This window comes from Triticum dicoccoides, chromosome 1B, assembly GCF_002162155.2.
Source record: "Triticum dicoccoides isolate Atlit2015 ecotype Zavitan chromosome 1B, WEW_v2.0, whole genome shotgun sequence".
Lineage (NCBI taxonomy): Eukaryota > Viridiplantae > Streptophyta > Magnoliopsida > Poales > Poaceae > Triticum > Triticum dicoccoides.
The window spans coordinates 701,413,451-701,431,765 of record NC_041381.1 but is presented as its reverse complement, the minus strand read 5'-3'; the positions used below and the strand labels follow the sequence as shown (position 1 = coordinate 701,431,765).

The window sequence follows — 18,315 nt, the reverse complement described above, 5'->3', positions numbered from 1 at the left end:
AAAAAAATAAAGACAACTCCTATGGCTCCTGCCGGTTGTCATACTCATCGACATACAAGTCGTGATTCCTATTACATGAACATGATCTCATACATCACATAATATCATTCATCATTCATCACAACTTCTGGCCATATCACATCACATGACAATTGCTGCAAAAACAAGTTAGACGTTCTCTAATTGTTGTTGTATCTTTTACTTGGCTGCAATTGGGTTCTAGCAAGAACGTTTTCTTACCTACGAATAACCACAATGTGATTTTGTCAACTTCTATTTACCCTTCATAAGAACCCTTTTCATCGAATCGACTTCAACTAAAGTGGGAGAGACAGACACCCGCCAGCCACCTTATGCAACTAGTGCATGTTAGTCGGTGGAACCGGTCTCACGTAAGCGTACGTGTAAGGTTGGTCCGGGCCGCTTCATCCCACAATACCGCTGAAGCAAGATAAGACTAGTAGCGGCAAGCAAGTTGACAAGATCTACGCCCACAACAAAATTGTGTTCTACTCGTGCAATAAAGAACTACGCATAGAGCTATCTCATGATGCCACTGTTGGGGAACGTTGCAGAAAATTAAAAATTTTCCTACGGTTTCACCAAGATCCATCTATGAGTTCATCTAAGCAACGAGTCAAGGGAGTGAGTTTGCATCTCCATACCACTTTTAGATCGCATACGGAAGCGTTCGAGGGAATGGTGATGATGGAGTCGTACTCGACGTGATTCAGATCACCGATGACCAAGTGCTGAACGGACATCACCCCCGCGTTCAACACACGTACGGTACGGGCGACGTCTCCTCCGTCTTGATCCAGCAAGGAGGAAGGAGAGGTTGAGGAAGACAACTCCACGGGTAGCACGACGGCGTGATGATGGTGGAGAGACCGTACTCCGACAGGGCTTCGCCGAGCACACAACGGAGGAGGAGAGGTGTTGGGGAGGGGAGGGCTGCGCCTTGGCTTATGGTGCGGCTGCCCTCCCTTCACCCCTCTATTTATAGGGGAAGGGGCAAGGGGGGCCGGCCCCTCTAGATGAGATCTAGAGGGGGGGCGGCGGCCAGGGAGGGGGCTTGCCCCCCAAGCAAGGGGGTGCGCCCCCTTTAGGGTTTCCCCCCCAACCCTAGCCGCATGGGCCCAAGGGGGGGGGGGGCGCCAAGCCCACCAGGGGCTGGCTGCTATCCCCACGCAGCCCATGTGGCCGCCCGGGAGGGGTGGCCCCTCCCGGTGGACCCCCGGAACCCCTCTGGTGGTCCCGGTACAATACCGGTATGACCCCGAATTTTTCCGGTGTCCGTTTGACAACTTCCCATATATAAATCTTTACCTCCGGACCCTTCCAGAACTCCTCGTGACGTCTGGGATCTCATCCGGGACTCCGAACAACATTCGGTAGTCACATACAAGTCTTTCTAATAACCCTAGCGTCACCGAACCTTAAGTGTGTAGACCCTACGGGTTCGGGAGACACGTAGACATGACCGAGACGGCTCTCGGGCAATAACCAACAGCGGGATCTGGATACCCATGTTGTCTCCCACATGCTCCTCGATGATGTCATCGGATGAACCACGATGTCGAGGATTCAATCAACCCCGTATGCAATTCCCTTTGTCAGTCGGTATGTTACTTGCCCGAGACTCGATCGTCGGTATCCCAATACCTCGTTCAGTCTCGTTACCGGCAAGTCACTTTACTCGTACCGTAATGCATGATCCCGTGACCAGACACTTGGTCACTTTGAGCTCATTGTGATGATGCACTACCGAGTGGGCCCAGTGATACCTCTCCGTAATACGGAGTGACAAATCCCAGTCTCGATCCGTGTCAACCCAACAGACACTTTCAGAGATACCTGTAGTGCACCTTTATAGTCACCCAGTTACGTTGTGACGTTTGGTACACCCAAAGCACTCTTACGGTATCCGGGAGTTACACGATCTCATGGTCTAAGGAAGAGATACTTGACATTGGAAAAGCTCTTAGCAAAACGAACTACACGATCTTGTGCTATGCTTAGGATTGGGTCTTGTCCATCATGTCATTCTCCTAATGACGTGATCCCATTGTCAATGACATCTAATGTCCATAGTCAGGAAACCATGACTATCTGTTGACCAACGAGCTAGTCAACTAGAGGCTCACTAGGGACATGTTATGGTCTATGTATTCACACGTGTATTACGATTTCCGGATAATACAGTTATAGCATGAATAAAAGACAATTATCATGAACAAGGAAATATAATAATAACCCTTTTATTATTTCCTCTAGGGCATATTTCCAACAGTCTCCCAGTTGCACTAGAGTCAATAATCTAGTTACATTGTGATGAATCGAACACCCATAGAGTTCTGGTGTTGATCATGTTTTGCTCGCGAGAGAGGTTTAGTCAACGGATCTGCGACATTCAGATCTGTATGTACTTTGCAAATATCTATGTCTCCATCTTGAACATTTTCACGGATGGAGTTGAAACGACGCTTGATGTGCCTGTTCTTCTTGTGAAACCTGGGCTCCTTGGCAAGGGCAATAGCTCCAGTGTTGTCATAGAGGAGTTTGAATGGCCCCGACGCATTGGGTATGACTCCTAGGTCGGTGATGAACTCCTTCACCCAAATAGCTTCATGCGCTGCCTCCGAGGCTGCCATGTACTCCGCTTCACATGTAGATCCCGCCACAACGCTCTGCTTGCAGTTGCACCAGCTTACTGCTCCACCATTCAACATATACACGTATCTGGTTTGTGACTTAGAGTCATCCAGATCTGTGTCGAAGCTAGCGTCGACGTAACCCTTTACGACGAGCTCTTCGTCACCTCCATAAACGAGAAACATGTCCTTTGTCCTTTTCAGGTACTTCAGGATATTCTTGACCGCTGTCCAGTGTTCCTTGCCGGGATTACTTTGGTACCTTCCTACCAAACTTACGGCAAGGTTTACATCAGGTCTGGTACACAGCATGGCATACATAATAGATCCTATGGCTGAAGCATAGGGGATGACGCTCATCTCTTCTTTATCTTTTGCCGTGGTCGGGCATTGAGCCGAGCTCAATCTCACATCTTGCAATACAGGCAAGAACCCCTTCTTGGACTGATCCATTTTGAACTTTTTCAAAATTTTATCAAGGTATGTGCTTTGTTAAAGACCTATGAGGCGTCTCGGTCTATTTCTATAGATCTTGATGCCTAATATATAAGCAGCTTCTCCAAGGTCCTTCATTGAAAAACACTTATTGAAGTAGGCCTTAATGCTGTCCAAGAATTCTATATCATTTCCCATCAAAAGTATGTCATCTACATATAATATGAGAAATGCTACAGAGCTCCCACTCACTTTCTTGTAAACGCAGGCTTCTCCATAAGTCTGCATAAACCCAAACGCTTTGATCATCTCATCAAAGCGAATGTTCCAACTCCGAGATGCTTGCACCAGCCCATAAATGGATCACTGGAGCTTGCATACTTTGTTAGCGTTCTTAGGATCGACAAAACCTTCCGGCTGCATCATATACAGTTCTTCCTTAAGATAACCGTTAAGGAATGTCGTTTTGACGTCCATCTGCCATATCTCATAATCATAGTATACGACAATTGCTAACATGATTCGGACGGACTTAAGCTTCGCTACGGGAGAGAAAGTCTCATCGTAGTCAATCCCTTGAACTTGCCGATAACCCTTAGCGACAAGTCGAGCTTTATAGATGGTGACATTACCATCCGCGTCCGTCTTCTTCTTAAAGATCCATTTGTTTTCTATCGCTCGCCGATCATCGGGCAAGTCAGTCTAAGTCCATACTTTGTTTTCATACATGGATCCTATCTCGGATTTCATGGCTTCAAGCCATTTGTTGGAATCTGGGCCCGCCATTGCTTCTTCATAGTTCGAAGGTTCACCGTTGTCTAACAACATGATTTCCAGGAAAGGGTTGCCGTACCACTTTGGTGCGGAACGTGTCCTTGTGGACCTACGAAGTTCAGTAGCAACTTGATCCGAAGTACCTTGATCATCATCAATAATTTCCTCTCCAGTCGGTGCAGGCACCACAGGAACATTTTCCTGAGCTGCACTATTTTCCGGCTCAAGAGGTAGTACTTCATCGAGTTCTACTTGATTCGAAGTTCTACTTCGATCGGGCCTGCTTTGGAGGCCTCGGCTCGTGATGTTCGGTTGTGTCCCCATTTACCTCAAGTGGTGCTTGGTTGCTTATCGTCGTTTGCTTGGTGGTATCTAGGGTGTAGTTGATCTTCAACTTCTCTCTATCCAGCCTATGGTGTGTATGGTGTTGCATTTGTGTTCGGATGCTTGTATGTGGTTAGTGCTTTATATATAAAGCTGGGCGTGAGCCTTTTTTTTTGTCGCTAAGGTTTCAGCGACCTCTGAATTCGTCCTGAAGGTAGTTGATAAATATATGTGCTTCTTGTATGCATCTTATAAGTTGTAGCACGTCATTTGGGTGCTTAAAATACTACAAAATCATAATTGTTTTCATGTTCCCCTTTTGTTGTCTTCCTTTGAAGGATTTGAGCAAATTTATCCGAGAATGTGCAACAAAAGCATGTTGTCTGTATCGGTTGACCGTCGAAATATCAATACCATTACTTAAGTAGCCTGTGAACCCTAAAATATTTTTTGAGAAAGTAAACATATTTTACCACATACTCCCGTCGTCCCAAAATAAGTGCCGCTGATTTGGTACAACTTTGTAGAAAATCAGCGACAATTAGTCCGGGACGGAGGGAGCAGTTTTTGGTCATAAGATCTGTTATTGTTCTAATTTTACTAGATGAAGCTACAATGGTTAACATATGAAGTGCAGGTTCTAGGTTTGTTATATTAAACATGGCTACAGTTCTTGATCATATGATCTTATATCCTATATGTGCAAATCATGCCTTTAGGTTACTGGAATTTCACTATTGTTTAATTTAGGAAGAGTAGAATATTGATCCGTTATCAAGGGCAACATGAATTATATGTGATTCAACACCTTTATTAAATTTCCCTTCTTTTAGCTTATTTGTTGCTACCTGAGATAGTACCAAGCATGATCTTTGGTTTGCCATGTACAACACTGCTGAATCATTTTATTAAGCTGGCATTAGTAATTTTGCATTTTACATAGTTCATGTGCAAGTTAAACGTATGTCCAATAATTACTAATATTAAGTTTATAATGTTGGCACAGTCTGTTATTGCCGTTATCTTCTTGGGAGTACTTGAGAAGGCGTGGCTGGGAATGTAGGGACACGCCATGGCAGAGGCGCGTGGTCGGCAGGAGGAGTCGGGGAGGCATGAAGGTGGACATGTGGATGTTATCGTGGCATTCACACATTTCGCTCCACCGATGCTATATACCAGGGTGAGTGAATGTTATCGTGGCCTTAGATGCCCTGTCTAATTCTTGCTTGAATTTTTTGTTTTGTATGCTTGGATGTATGTTTAGTTCCTAAATTGTTTTTCTCATGTGGAGTTGAAACCACATTTGGTTGGTCCAATAGCAAATAATGGCATGTTTCACTCTGAAATCATATTGCATATAGAGAGATGTTAATTGTTAGTCATTGGGTTGTCGTATGAACTGACGACATTTATAGTCAGTTTACCGTGTCATCTATTAAGAATCAAGCAAATTTTGGGCCTCTAAAAAACAATCAGGTCGACACAGTAATTTTGGCAAAACGAGAGACTGTGATTTTCCTTTCTTTAATTTTGAATTACCTTTGACAAGAAAATGTTTCCTGTTTTTTAGTCTAACCTGTCGTAATTTTGTCTCGTTGGTCCATCTATATGAGAACCTTCTAAGTGGAAGTCACATGGTGGAGCCTTTGACAGGAAAATATTTCCTGTATTTTGGTCTAACCTGTCGTAATTTTGTCTCGTCGGTCCATCTATATGAGAACCTTCTAAGTGGAAGTCACATGGTGGATTCTCAGTATGTCAAGTACAGTTTGATTAAGTACAGTTTGATTAGTATGACAAGTCATGTCAGCAGGATGAATATTTACAAGGTTGATTATCTCCCAGGAAGACAAGTAGGAAGTATGTTTGCAAGTTTTCATGACAAAATTATACAATTATATAAACTGTGTTCTGCTTGAAGTTTGTCAGTTAAAATCATGTTGACTCGCCTACTGTTTAATGGTTCTATTTTGATCATATAATTAGGTTTACATCTTGACTCGCTTGATTTGATAAATTCCATTCTTACCAAGGGTCATCATTTGTATATTTCCTCTTCGGAGGGTGATCTCGTCGCCCACGGAGAAGCAATCCAAGGAGAAGAGAGTAGGTTCTGCGCCCAACCTCGACTCCCTATCGAAGGAGGGGAAGTGGCTGCAAGCATGCCATCAGCGTTGGGTCGATGGTGTTGTGCCTCGGCAGCTGGGATCATGCAAGGGAGATGGGAAGCAGCAGTGCCGCCTCTCCCCCCGAGCTCCAGATACATGATAGAAGCATCAAGGTGAGCAGCTGCAAAGGTTCCCACCTGAACATATCGAGCTGTGACACCAGTACGGCCACAACCTCCAATACTACTACGACTGATGGCTATCCTCTACCCGTGAGTGTTATGCAAATTTGCGTAATTTAACTCCAGTGACGTGGATTTCATTATGTCGTAATTTTGTTTATGTAGAAATTGATGTTCTGGAATTAGTATGTCTGTTATCTTGTTTACAAGTGTGGTGATGCCGATTGTAGAAATTGGGCAATGTGGGATCTCCTATCCTCGTGCTGGTTTGATTTCGCTTTGTTCATCTCCATGACAATGCTAGGAGTAGAAAAACTGCATTCAGAGGTTACGAGTGTGGTGGTGGGTTACCTCCCAGGAGCAGATGACTGGCATGGTTAGTGATCACTAGGCCATGAATCTCATGGATCCCATGATACAGGTACATCAAGGAAATTGTAATAAGTTCATGGCACAACATATAATTTAACATTAGCTTTCTACATTAAATATCGGGAAAAATTTCTTGCAATTCATTTACATGATGGTCGGGGAATTCCTGTTAATTGAATCTTAACAATAAAGATACAGTCGTCTACATTTAGTTTGCTTTTCTATTGCTGGGTAATCTTCTTATGCCATCATTTTCTTAGTATTTTTATGGTGCAGGTATCTGGTCCAGATCCGACGGAGACAAGCAAAATCGTGCTGCTGCTTCTTCTTTCGATTGTAAGTGAATTCTTTGATGACAGTGCTATTTTTTGTTGTATTAATACTGCATCTGATTCACACACTTCATCTATCCTTGTTTGAGAAATTGTGCATGTTTTTGCTTCATTGGTCCAGGAAAATCCAGGTGAAAACTTTCAAGAACTCAGGACGACGCGCATTGATTATATTTCATTGTGATGGCCATTGCCGACACAGCTACTATGGGTACAAGAAACTTCTATTTCGCTCGTCACCGGAGACCACCGCCCAGATCCATCTCTTCTCAACCATGCTGACGTGGTTGTCAGGGGCGCTTACAACTTGTGAGGGCCTGCGTTCTTGCTGTTGATCCATGATGGCATGGCCTCCCCGCGCCCTAGCCGCGTTCTAGCTGATGGTTTGGGTCTGCCAGCGAAGGGGGAGGGGGACGACCTCTGTCGCTCCTTCTCTCGAGCCTCTTCATCTTGATGAAGCCGTAGGAGTAGAGGGGCACGCACGTGATGGATCTGCTCCGAGCACTTCAAGCCACACATCTTCAAGGTGATCACTTCATCCACATTCAATCTCAATTCCCGCGTTTACTCCTTTTTTGGGGTGGATGGATGCATGATACTCTGATAGTAGTAGGCAGCTGTAGTACATACTACACATTGGCACGCTGAAACTAGCCTGCAAATTTTCTTAGAAATTTTTATGTCACATGCCAGTGGAGTGGATTATAACATTTCAATGGAACAAATTGTAGGTATTTCTTTTGCAATGGCAGCATAAAGCAACAATTGATATAGCATATTTCATTAATGGTTGCTTGAAATATATTAGGGTGTAGATAATTAGCTATTTACCTTTCACTTCCTTTTCTTTCCTTTTACATATATTGGGCTGCATAATAGCTTAATTTTGTAAGGTTGGCACAAATGATGTAGGGATTAAACGATTGATGAAAAGGCTTGTCATAGAAGAGAAATGGTGAGAGAGAACATAATGGAGTGGAATTTCATGACAAGCTTCCACAAAATTCAAAGAATCTACGGGGATATGAGGCAAGAGAGTGAATTCTTTTCACTTGTATCATCTTGGCCCTATATTAAAAAAGAGAGTCTGGGACTATTATAGGGGTCTTATTTTGAGAAACATTATAAGGGACTATGGGACGGTGCGATCAGTTGCTACCATGGTTATCAATGTATTCGTGAGTAATTGCAGGTTTTCTTTGCCATGAAGGTGCACACATATTGTAGTAAGCCACATGGTTTTGTAGCTTCAGGCATGAGACTAAAACAGTTCTCAATTTTTTGCTTAATTGTAGTCAATGGCTGAAGGGGAGCCTTGGCGCAGTGGTAAAGCTGCTGCCTTGTGACCATGAGGTCACGGGTTCAAGTCCTGGAAACAGCCTCTTGCAGAAATGTAGGGAAAGGCTGCGTACAATAGACCCAAAGTGGTCGGACCCTTCCCCAGACCCTGCGCAAGCGGGAGCTACATGCACTGGGGCTGCCCTTTGTAGTCAATGGGTACCACATATTTGTTTTGATAGATGGTGGCATGTTTCTACTTTTTACAAAACAATCATACTCTCGTAGATGACAACAGCGAGGTGCGGCTGGGACTCCATGAGGAGGCCGCAAATAAGAAATGTGATGGTTTTGTTTCTCTCTTTGCATATTTCTTTTTCTTAAGGGCACACGAGAAAAATTGATGAAACATGTAAGCTGTCAAATTGTTTTGCTTTATCTTGAGAAGTGCAAGTTTTCTAAAAATTGCGATGCAAATTTGGTAAGGTGGTAGAGATCCTCAGCATATAATGTTGTATATGCTCCTACTCAGGATGTAGCGAACTAGGGATCTATTATGTTTTTTCTTTACCAAATCCAAAGTACTATTATTAGGAGGTCCACCTGTTCTTAAACCATGTGTACATGATTTCCTTTTTGTATTTGTTTTAGTATATCTTCCAGTCCTCTTAATGATTTTCATATATGTGTTTCTGCGTCAGTGCTGCTGGGAGTGGTGCATAGAACGTTCAGTTTTGCTTGGCTGATACACATGTGGACCATGACTTGCTTCCCTTTATTTTGCTCACTGAACAGGTGCAATTAACTCCTACAATTGCATGTTTCATCTTCTCAGATGCCAGATTTTATTCAGTTGAGAGAGATGACAATGAGGTGCATGCAAGTAATGACAGGTACCCCTATCTTACACCTTTTTTGCAATAATTTTTTTTGCATGTTTTTCTTGATTTGGTTTCCTTTTCCATGTGCAATGTCAATTTGTTATTCCTTCAAAGTGAGATGAAAACGAAGATTCTACTTGTATAACTAAAGTTTGATCTTCAGTCCTACTCCCTCCGTCTGGATGTATCTAGATGTATTTCAGTGCTAGATACATCTGTTTGCGCGCCAACTAATTCCGGACGGAGGAAGTACACGACATCCTTTTTAACGGAATAAAAGGCCACAACTTCACCACATATGAGTGTAACTAAATCTCATGTTTCATGCTCTAACTTATGTAGTATATTCTATTAACACGACTAAATTTTTTTGGTTGTATTTAATATCCCTCTATAACATCTTCAATTATCAAACATGCCAGCATTCACGTGAATGTTGGTAAAATATTCCTGTCCATTTTGGTTCAGTATCAATTAATGTATTTTTCATTAGATATAGGCAGTGGTGGGTGGCGAAATGGCAAGGCGTCCGATCAGATGTCATGGGGTCCGTGAGGAGTTTGTGGCTCTCAACTACAACAACATCATCATGGCAATCTATATTGGTTGATCAATTGCTAACAGCCTAACACAACATGTTTTGAATTGCATTTATTTTTGACTAAAAGTAGCAGTTTCTGCTGTTGTATTAAGATTTCAACGAGAATGCAGAATCGGCTCTAAGGGAGCAAGGGTGTTCGGCGCCTGGAGGAGCGTTCAGGTTCAAGGATCTGGCCCTCGCCGTTGAGACCAACGGGGTCGTCACCAAGTTCATCTGGTACGTACACATGAACCTCCCTCAACTGCAATGTCGTGCTGTTTATTTCTTCCTTCAGACTATGTTCCTAGAGAGCACAGTAGTAGCTTCAGGATAGGGGGCCAAACCTGCATCTTTTTCTGATTTCTTTTTTATTAGATTAGCACGGGAGCGAGCAGTGCATTGAGGATTTGACCCCTTAAAGTTCATACTACTTATATCCAAAGTTTTCAAGACTTGGTGGGTGAAAAGTGACGTTTGTAGTATGTAGTCTGTAATCGTCTTGGTCCCGGTTCCAACTTGTTGAATACATGTTCTACCAGACAAAGAAAATTGTGTGTTACTAATTCATGTACTCTCAGAAGTAATGTTCCTTTTCCCCTGTAATTGGGGTTCGCTTCATGTTAAATTTACTATAAATTGTATGTGGTAGCAGCTAGGATCCTACCTGGTCTAGGGCGTAGGTTGTACGGGAAGGGGGAGGGTTGATGAAGATGCGATCGTGGCTGCCAGCGGCGGGGCGCCGTGGCGCGATGAAGAAGAGGTGGCGGCGGTGCAAGAGGCGGCTAGGGTTAGATGTTCCTAATTTGAATCAACAACGACAATGATATTGCAAGGTTTGAAATTTTAGACTCACCTTCTATGCCAAGCTGGAAAATTGACATGTCTTATGATTATATATGCAACCAGTATTTTTTTTTGAAATGCCAATGGCAACGCATCCTTTACATGTTTTAAGACCTTTGGCGTGAAATTTTCATACTAATTACATATATTGTTTGTGCAGGATGGGTATGATTTGAGGAAGCGGTTTTTATTATACTTGCTAAAACATCGTGGGAATGAAGCTAAAGGCAACTTTCTTGATATTGTGAAAGAATTTCTTAAGCGCATCATCTAGATATTGATAGTTTTGTAATAGATGTTTAGTTGGAATATCGCTCAGTTTGTTACATGGATATGTCGTTTAATTTTTCTTTTTGTTATCAATTTACGTTGAAAAAATGGACTTTAATTATTCAATAATTATGTTTGTGTTATATTGTTTGTACATATGAAATTTAACATGTAATTCTTGCAAACTATTTCAAGAGCCCGTGGCAACGCACGGGCACTCTACTAGTGTACATAAGGTTGGACGAAGCACTCCACCTGACAAAAAGGAATACTGGTCCTTTTTTAAGTATAATAATAGAAAAGATTGGACTCGGCATCCATTGCACCACTTTGGCTCAGATAAGTGACACTTATTTATCTACAATAATAATTACTACATCAATCACAATCACGTTATTAATATTTAGTACTCATTGTTCTTCCATTTTGCTAGCCATATGAACATTATCACAACCACGCCATTTTGCGTCCATAGTGGAGAAGTATCATAATTTATTTACCATGATGAACATTGCGTCAAAAGGATACATACATGATATCCTTTTTCTTTGTTATTTCATTGTACAATTATTTTCTTTAATCTGGGGTCACCGATCCAGCTTTATTCAAGATCCCACCGATCCAACTTCTCGTTTGATTAATATAGTTCATATCCAAGGAATTCGTGTTTATTTTTTATCATGTTATTTTTTTTTGACAGTGTTGATCACGGTATTTATCATGTCACTAGTACCAATTCCCTTATTAGTGCATTTGATTAGTAGTGTCGGGCTATTTTCAAAAGGGTGTGTTTGGAGATGTCAATGAAAAGGAAGGAACATATCATATAGTGGTCCCAGACTCCAAGTAGATGAATGGAGCCAGTCCTATGTTAGAAAATAGGATGGCATTTGCTTGATGCATTCAGATAGTTATATGTACCCTGTGGAAACAAATAGGCTGGAATTGTTTTCAGGTGCACATTGGTCATAGTAGAGGTGGAAGTTAAATGTAATCCCCATGAAGTTGAATTATGACCTTGATTATCATTTCTTAATACTCCATACTATTTCGTATCCCGTTGCAACGCACGGGCATTCACCTAGTATTTGTTTAAAAAATTTAATCATGTGTTTGGAAAAAAAAATTAAACGTGTATATATAAAATGTTCCTGGTGTATGCAAAAAATGTACCATGTTTATGAGAAGATTGACATACAAAGTGTATCAATTTGTTTTATTAATCATGTATTTTTAAAATTGTAATTGTGTATACAAAGAAATTCCTGATGTATAAGAAAATGTTGTGTGTGTATGTAAAACAGTTGACATAAAAAAGAAAAAACTAGTGAAAACTAAGAAAGAAACAAAGAAAAGCTCTGAAAATGAAAACCATGAAAGAAACGAAGAAAACTGATGAAAAACAAAGAAAAACAGAAAATCAAATGAACCGGTGAAGAAATAAAAGAAAACATAAAAAAACAAAAGAGATGAGAAAAAGAAAAAAGTTCGACCAAACCAGTACATGGAATCGGAGTGAGTGAGCAACCTGAGCGCGAGCAAACGAACCGAGCTAACGGGCCGGTCCTATACGCACGCCTTCAGACGATTCTTGCTTTAAGCCGGATATAGCATTGGTGCCTAAAAATCGGGTGGAAGGTTCCATAAGCAAACTCCCGATTGCTTTGCTACGCGCTAGTGGGCCTGCCAGCCCGAACGCGCGTAGTGGGCCCGCGCTATCCTGGGTTGCAGTAAGCTACACCGGAGTTAGGGCTGGATCAAAAGCTCGTAGCTCGCGAGCTGAACGAGCGCTCGATAGTTCGGCTCAGTGACTCGCTTCTTAATGAACAAAGCCAATCGTCATTTTTTAAGCTTAATGAAAGAGCTATCGAGTTTCACGAATAGCACCTCAGCCCAGCTTTAATCTTAATTCAGAGGCTGATAAATTTTTCTAGCTAGTGGATCCCTTTTTTTCACGGTAAAACGTATTCTTCTAGACCTTTGTAACATTTGTCATTTTTTCCCCTAAAAAAGTGGATTATTTTGTATTCTCATAGGTAAACATTTTCCACACGATGGTAGAGTGTTTTCTGCCAACATATATAGATGAGTTTTTCCATGATGGACCAAAGATGTTTCTAGAAAACAGGACATTTATTAGAACATCTTTTCTGAAGTACCAGAATAATAATTCTAGTGAGTAAAGTGTGAAGTCAAACTGAAAAAAAATCATATTCCGAATAGACACACCACACCCACATCATGGGGTGCGAATTGTTGGGTACCATGGCACTGGCACACAGTGAGACATGTGCTCCTGCCTCCCCGTCCATGATCTGAGGGCTTACGATGCATGTCCCTGCCGTCCCGTCAAAAGAAGGGCCGACACTCTCCATCGACACACTGGGACAATCAAGTGCTACCTTGGTCCGAAATTCTTTGACGCTCAAACGAAGAGTACAATGGATTACAAATGAAGTCTGCCGACAACGGCGAGAATCGATCGATCCAGCGCTGCAAGCCAAGATTCGCGACCAGGCGTTCCATCATGCCACCACCTATGTAGGAGTATGTACTTTACTATGGACAATATGAAACTGCAGAAACGATTTGGTTTTTAACAGAGCAACAAATATTCATTTCTTGCAGGTTATCTTCAGGGCCGCTACACTCATCCGTATGTGATCGCTACTCACTCCGACAGAGGCCAGGGAGCATTTGGTTACTGGATCTATCCGATGGGAGACGGTAGCTCGGGCTATTTTCAACCGGTTTGGATGGCGGTCATGTAATAGGATAGGTGTTTATTTTCCTATCTGTTTTATTTGCCTGCCGGTTGTGGCTGTCCGGTTTTTTTGCTTTCGTGCTCTGTGTTGAGCACATGGTCTTTTGTTTGAGACTACGAGACATTTGTTGGATCATTTGATTATTAATAATATAGCCGTCTGCATCTTTCTGATGCAGAGACTGGGGCAAACCCTCTTTTTGAAAAAAAAATTCATGCCACCACCTCTTCTTGTACTTCTCAAACCAAAGCCCATTCTAGAAGCCCACGTTTCAAAACAAGTCTACACTGACCGAGGGTCTGATTTCAGCCCAGGTGGTGGATTCCTTTCTTTCGGTTTCCGTTTGTACATGTAGATCTCACACATGTGAAATGTGGTAGAAAAACACAATAAACCGAAGAATGAAAAACAATAACATATTTAGATACTGTACATCAAGTTATACTATTCGTTATATCAACTAATGAAAAACAAAAGCTCGGGAAACTAATGGGGAAAAGGGTAAATTTACTATCATTTCATATAACACAATTGGTCATATAATGGAGAAAACTGAACCTGTGTCTCATCGCTAGTTTTTCTCTTAGATATAATTAGTGGGTTAGATCCAAGGGTGCTGGTTTTCCTGTGTACACTATGTTCGGTGGGTTTAGACTAATTCATGTTTGCTCTTTTAATAGTAGTATAGATATAGTTATAGATGTAGTTTCTGCCGAAAGATATATAAAAAAAGAGTTTAGAGAGTTAAGAACCCCATCCCTTTATTGTCCGCGAAGGAAGGCGAACGAGGAAAGCCTAGCCGCCTGAGGAAGGAACGCCAAGATCCGCAAGGTATGCTCACCAAAATCTACAGAAATCTCCCAGACTGCAACCCAATCCAAGATGTGTGTGTGTGTGTCTGCCGAGCCCGGCCAGCGGTGGTGATTCGTGACAGAGTAATCCCTAACCGATCCGCAAGCACGTATGGGGGTAGCCGGCCGACTGGAGGTAGCGATTCGTGACAGATATGTCATCCTAATCACTACTTACCTACTTCCTCCGTTCGAAATTATTTGTCGTAAAAATGAATGTATCTAAACGTATTTTAGTTCTAGATACATCCATTTCCAAGATAAGTAATTCCGAACGGAGGGAGTAATATTGTTGGCAGGCTGGCGACGATGGCAGCGGTTCAGTGCGCAGCGAGGAGTCTCGGTGGCTCCCTGCTCCAGCGAACGCAGGCGGCGGTCGAAGCAAGAGCAAAATTACTTATCATCATCATACTTGTTTAACCTGACCGGGTAGGTAATAGAAATAGAACTGAATGCAAATCATATCATTATAAGCAACCTTATTTTTCCTGACCTTTTGCCCATTCCTTCCGCAAATATGATTCTCTGACTTCGGTTATCTATATACGGCAACTATGATTCCGTGACTAGTTGATACACATGCACAATGAAATAGAGTGTTCCTCCCGTGCATGGCGGCTGGAACCCTAGCTGCCGCTACGAGAGGCCAAGCTTCCGGCGCTGTCCTCCGGCGGCTCTCTGCCGCCGCCGACCTCGGTCATCGGTGATGAGGGGGGTCGCCGGATCCACACGGTCATAGTTTAGGTTTTTAGATTGTTCATCGTCTTCGCTTCGGCGGCAATGGCAGCGCTGAATAAAGATTCTTCAAATCCATCCCTCATGAGGCGATCAGACCTATGGGAGATGGATTTGAAAATCAGTCTGTTCAAGCAAGGATTGCGTGGCGGCGACATTTGCTCCAGCACCGGCGCAAAGCTTGGGAGGTAGTCTAGGAGCGGATGCAGATTGTGGTCTACATCGACGACATCTGAAAGATGGTGGATCGTGTGTTGGGTTCATGGTCCGTGCATGTCAGATATGATTTTCACCTCCAACGTCTTAGTCGCCCGGGGGTGCCAGATCTGGAGTTCGATGGCGTGTCCTGGCAGTGTTGCCCCGGTCGGATTTGTTCAGTGATAATGGTTTCGTCTTTGGTGAGCCACCTTGAAGGTCGCAAAGCTGCATATCAGCGATGGGACCGTGTCGAGCCGTCGAGCTTGGGTGAGGAGGTGATCCGTTATCTTTTCCTTTGGTGGCTGCTATGGTGGCGTCGGAGGCAGCTGACGGATGTTGGTGTCACGCTCTGAGGATTCTTCGGCCTTGATTGCATTTGTTTCTTAACTGGTGTTCCTTTTTGTAAAGGCTAACGTTCTATTATCTTTTTAGTTTTTTCAGGTTGATGTGTGAATGACTTGTACTATGATTCTTATGATGATATAAATAAGACACACATTACCATGAAAAAACCCTCACTTTACTGATAAACAAGACAATATCAATCTTATCTACTCCTAAAAGGGGAGTTGGTAGGCAAGTACACACGGTTTATTTTTGCCTCCCCGGTTTATTTTCCCCTCCACCTCTCATCACCATCCCTCCATGCTGTTTTCTGGTGCTTGTTTTCACAAGTGCCAATTCAATTCAATCACATAAATATTATGTACTTACGAATACATAAATTACACCATCTATGTGAGATCACCGTCCTAAAAGATAGATAGAAGGACATCAATTAGAGAGGAAATTAATTTCATGCTTATTTTAGGTAGTACATCAGTTACACATAATTACGTGATTGCATTGACGTTGTATATGATTGGATATAAATTGCATATGCTAAATATGCGTTCATGGATTGATATTGTTCGATGACCGAGATAAATTGGATTTGCCTTTTCGAGTCTTTCTATATTGATATTGTTCGATGGTGAATGGTGCGATTGGTTGAGTTGGGAGCGCCATGTGATGGCAGAGAGCCATGCAGGCATGGCGGGCTGACAACGCATGTTTTGACGGTGGTACGTGCATCAGGTACGTAGGAAGTTTCTTTTACGCGAGGTGAGGTAGTTTTGGAGGAGAAGCTAATGTGGTGGCATGTGTGTGACGCGTGATTTTTTCGGCTGATGTTTTTCAATTATGTGATATGGTGTGACGATTAATTAAGATGCAATGATTTTTAATTAAGGTGTGGTGGAAATTATGGCTGATGTGATGATTTGTTTCCTAATTAAGGTGCAATGATTCCTATTAGGGTGTTGGGGATATGATTAAAATTAATTAATAAATATGTGAATTTGATGCAATACAATATTGGGCAATCCGGTCCATTGATGGATGATGGATATGTGGCTGAGATACAATGTTCTGCCTCAACTCGTTTGTTTAATAGTAGTGGAGATAACTGAGATACAATGATTCATATTAAGGTGTCGTGGAGATGGTTAAAATTAATTAGTAAATATGTGAATTTGATGTGATACAATATTGGGGAAATCCGGTCCATCGATGGATGATGGATATGTGGCTGAGATGCAATATTTTTTCCTCAACTTGCTTCGTTGGTGGAGATGGAGATGGATATGAAGATGGTGATCATTATCTTTACCGTTGAATCACAACCAAAACCTTCCCTTCAATAATAGCGGAGTAGAGATATGCATGTTTTGTTAGTCCGTGGCAATGCACAGACATTTAGCTAGTTACCACAATGTGGGATCCACATTCCTTGATCCGGAACATTAAAGATGGGGAGAAAGGGCTGGAAAGAGATGTGGAAAGAATATATAAGAAAATAAAAGAGATGAAAGAAAAAGAAAGAGAAAAAAACAAGTTCAATTTTTTGCCAGAGTGTTCTTTATAATCTCGTGGCAATAATTGTGAAATAAGGACAAAAATATGGAACGTTTGGCAAGTACCACCTAACAGGTACTCAACAAATATGGACAATGCTAATGAGATGACTACTTTGCCAAGTGCCCGTCAGGAGACACTCGACAAATGGAGGAGTGCCGTCACCCGTTCATGAAGTGCGGCGAGTTGGGACATGTGTCATGCAATTGCCGAGTGCCATGCCCTTTGACGTTTTATTTCTTACCGACACTTGACAAAGACACCTAGAACTCCCCCAAGTACCTTGCACTTGGCATAGCCTTGATAAACCAATCGTGCTTGAAGGCCGGAGTTTAAACTATTAAGCTTCCCCATCACCTCGTCTTTCCTCGATGACCATCGCTGAGATCTGATCTCTAGCTAAGGACACCATGTATGTACTTATGTAGTCCTCAACCCTCTTAAATTTGATGTGGCACTTCATTCTTTCTCTAACAGAACCACCTTGAACATGTGTATCTATGTCAATTCATCTGGGCAATTGCATATCGTGGTTAGACGGGGTAGTCGTTTTGCACAATGGTTCCCCCAAGAAGTGCCAAGCTTTCATCTGGCTAGTCCCTGCCGATCATTTTAGAACTATGGAGGCGGTTTTGACGTCCCCTACGCTCCATGCTGAGTTGGCCATCCTGCCCCACAGATGAAAACGTAGACAATCTTTCTCCTCTCCTTCCCAAGAAGTCTGGGCACACCTCCCACCATTTGATCCATTACCAGTGCGTGAAACCATCATATATTTGCGGTGTCCTTTTCTAACACATGCACAAAGACTATAATATGCATTTTTTTGCGGGGGGC

The 18,315-nt window shown here is 42.4% G+C and overlaps 1 long non-coding RNA gene across 1 annotated transcript; it reads left to right on the top strand.

The window, feature by feature from the left end:
* Window positions 1–6,786: 6,786 nt before the first annotated feature.
* LOC119313809 lies at window positions 6,787–7,696 on the top strand. The gene is made up of 3 exons (XR_005152078.1): window positions 6,787–6,898; window positions 7,126–7,185; window positions 7,303–7,696. It is a non-coding gene; the product is annotated as an uncharacterized LOC119313809 (long non-coding RNA).
* The last annotated feature ends 10,619 nt before the right edge of the window (window positions 7,697–18,315 follow it).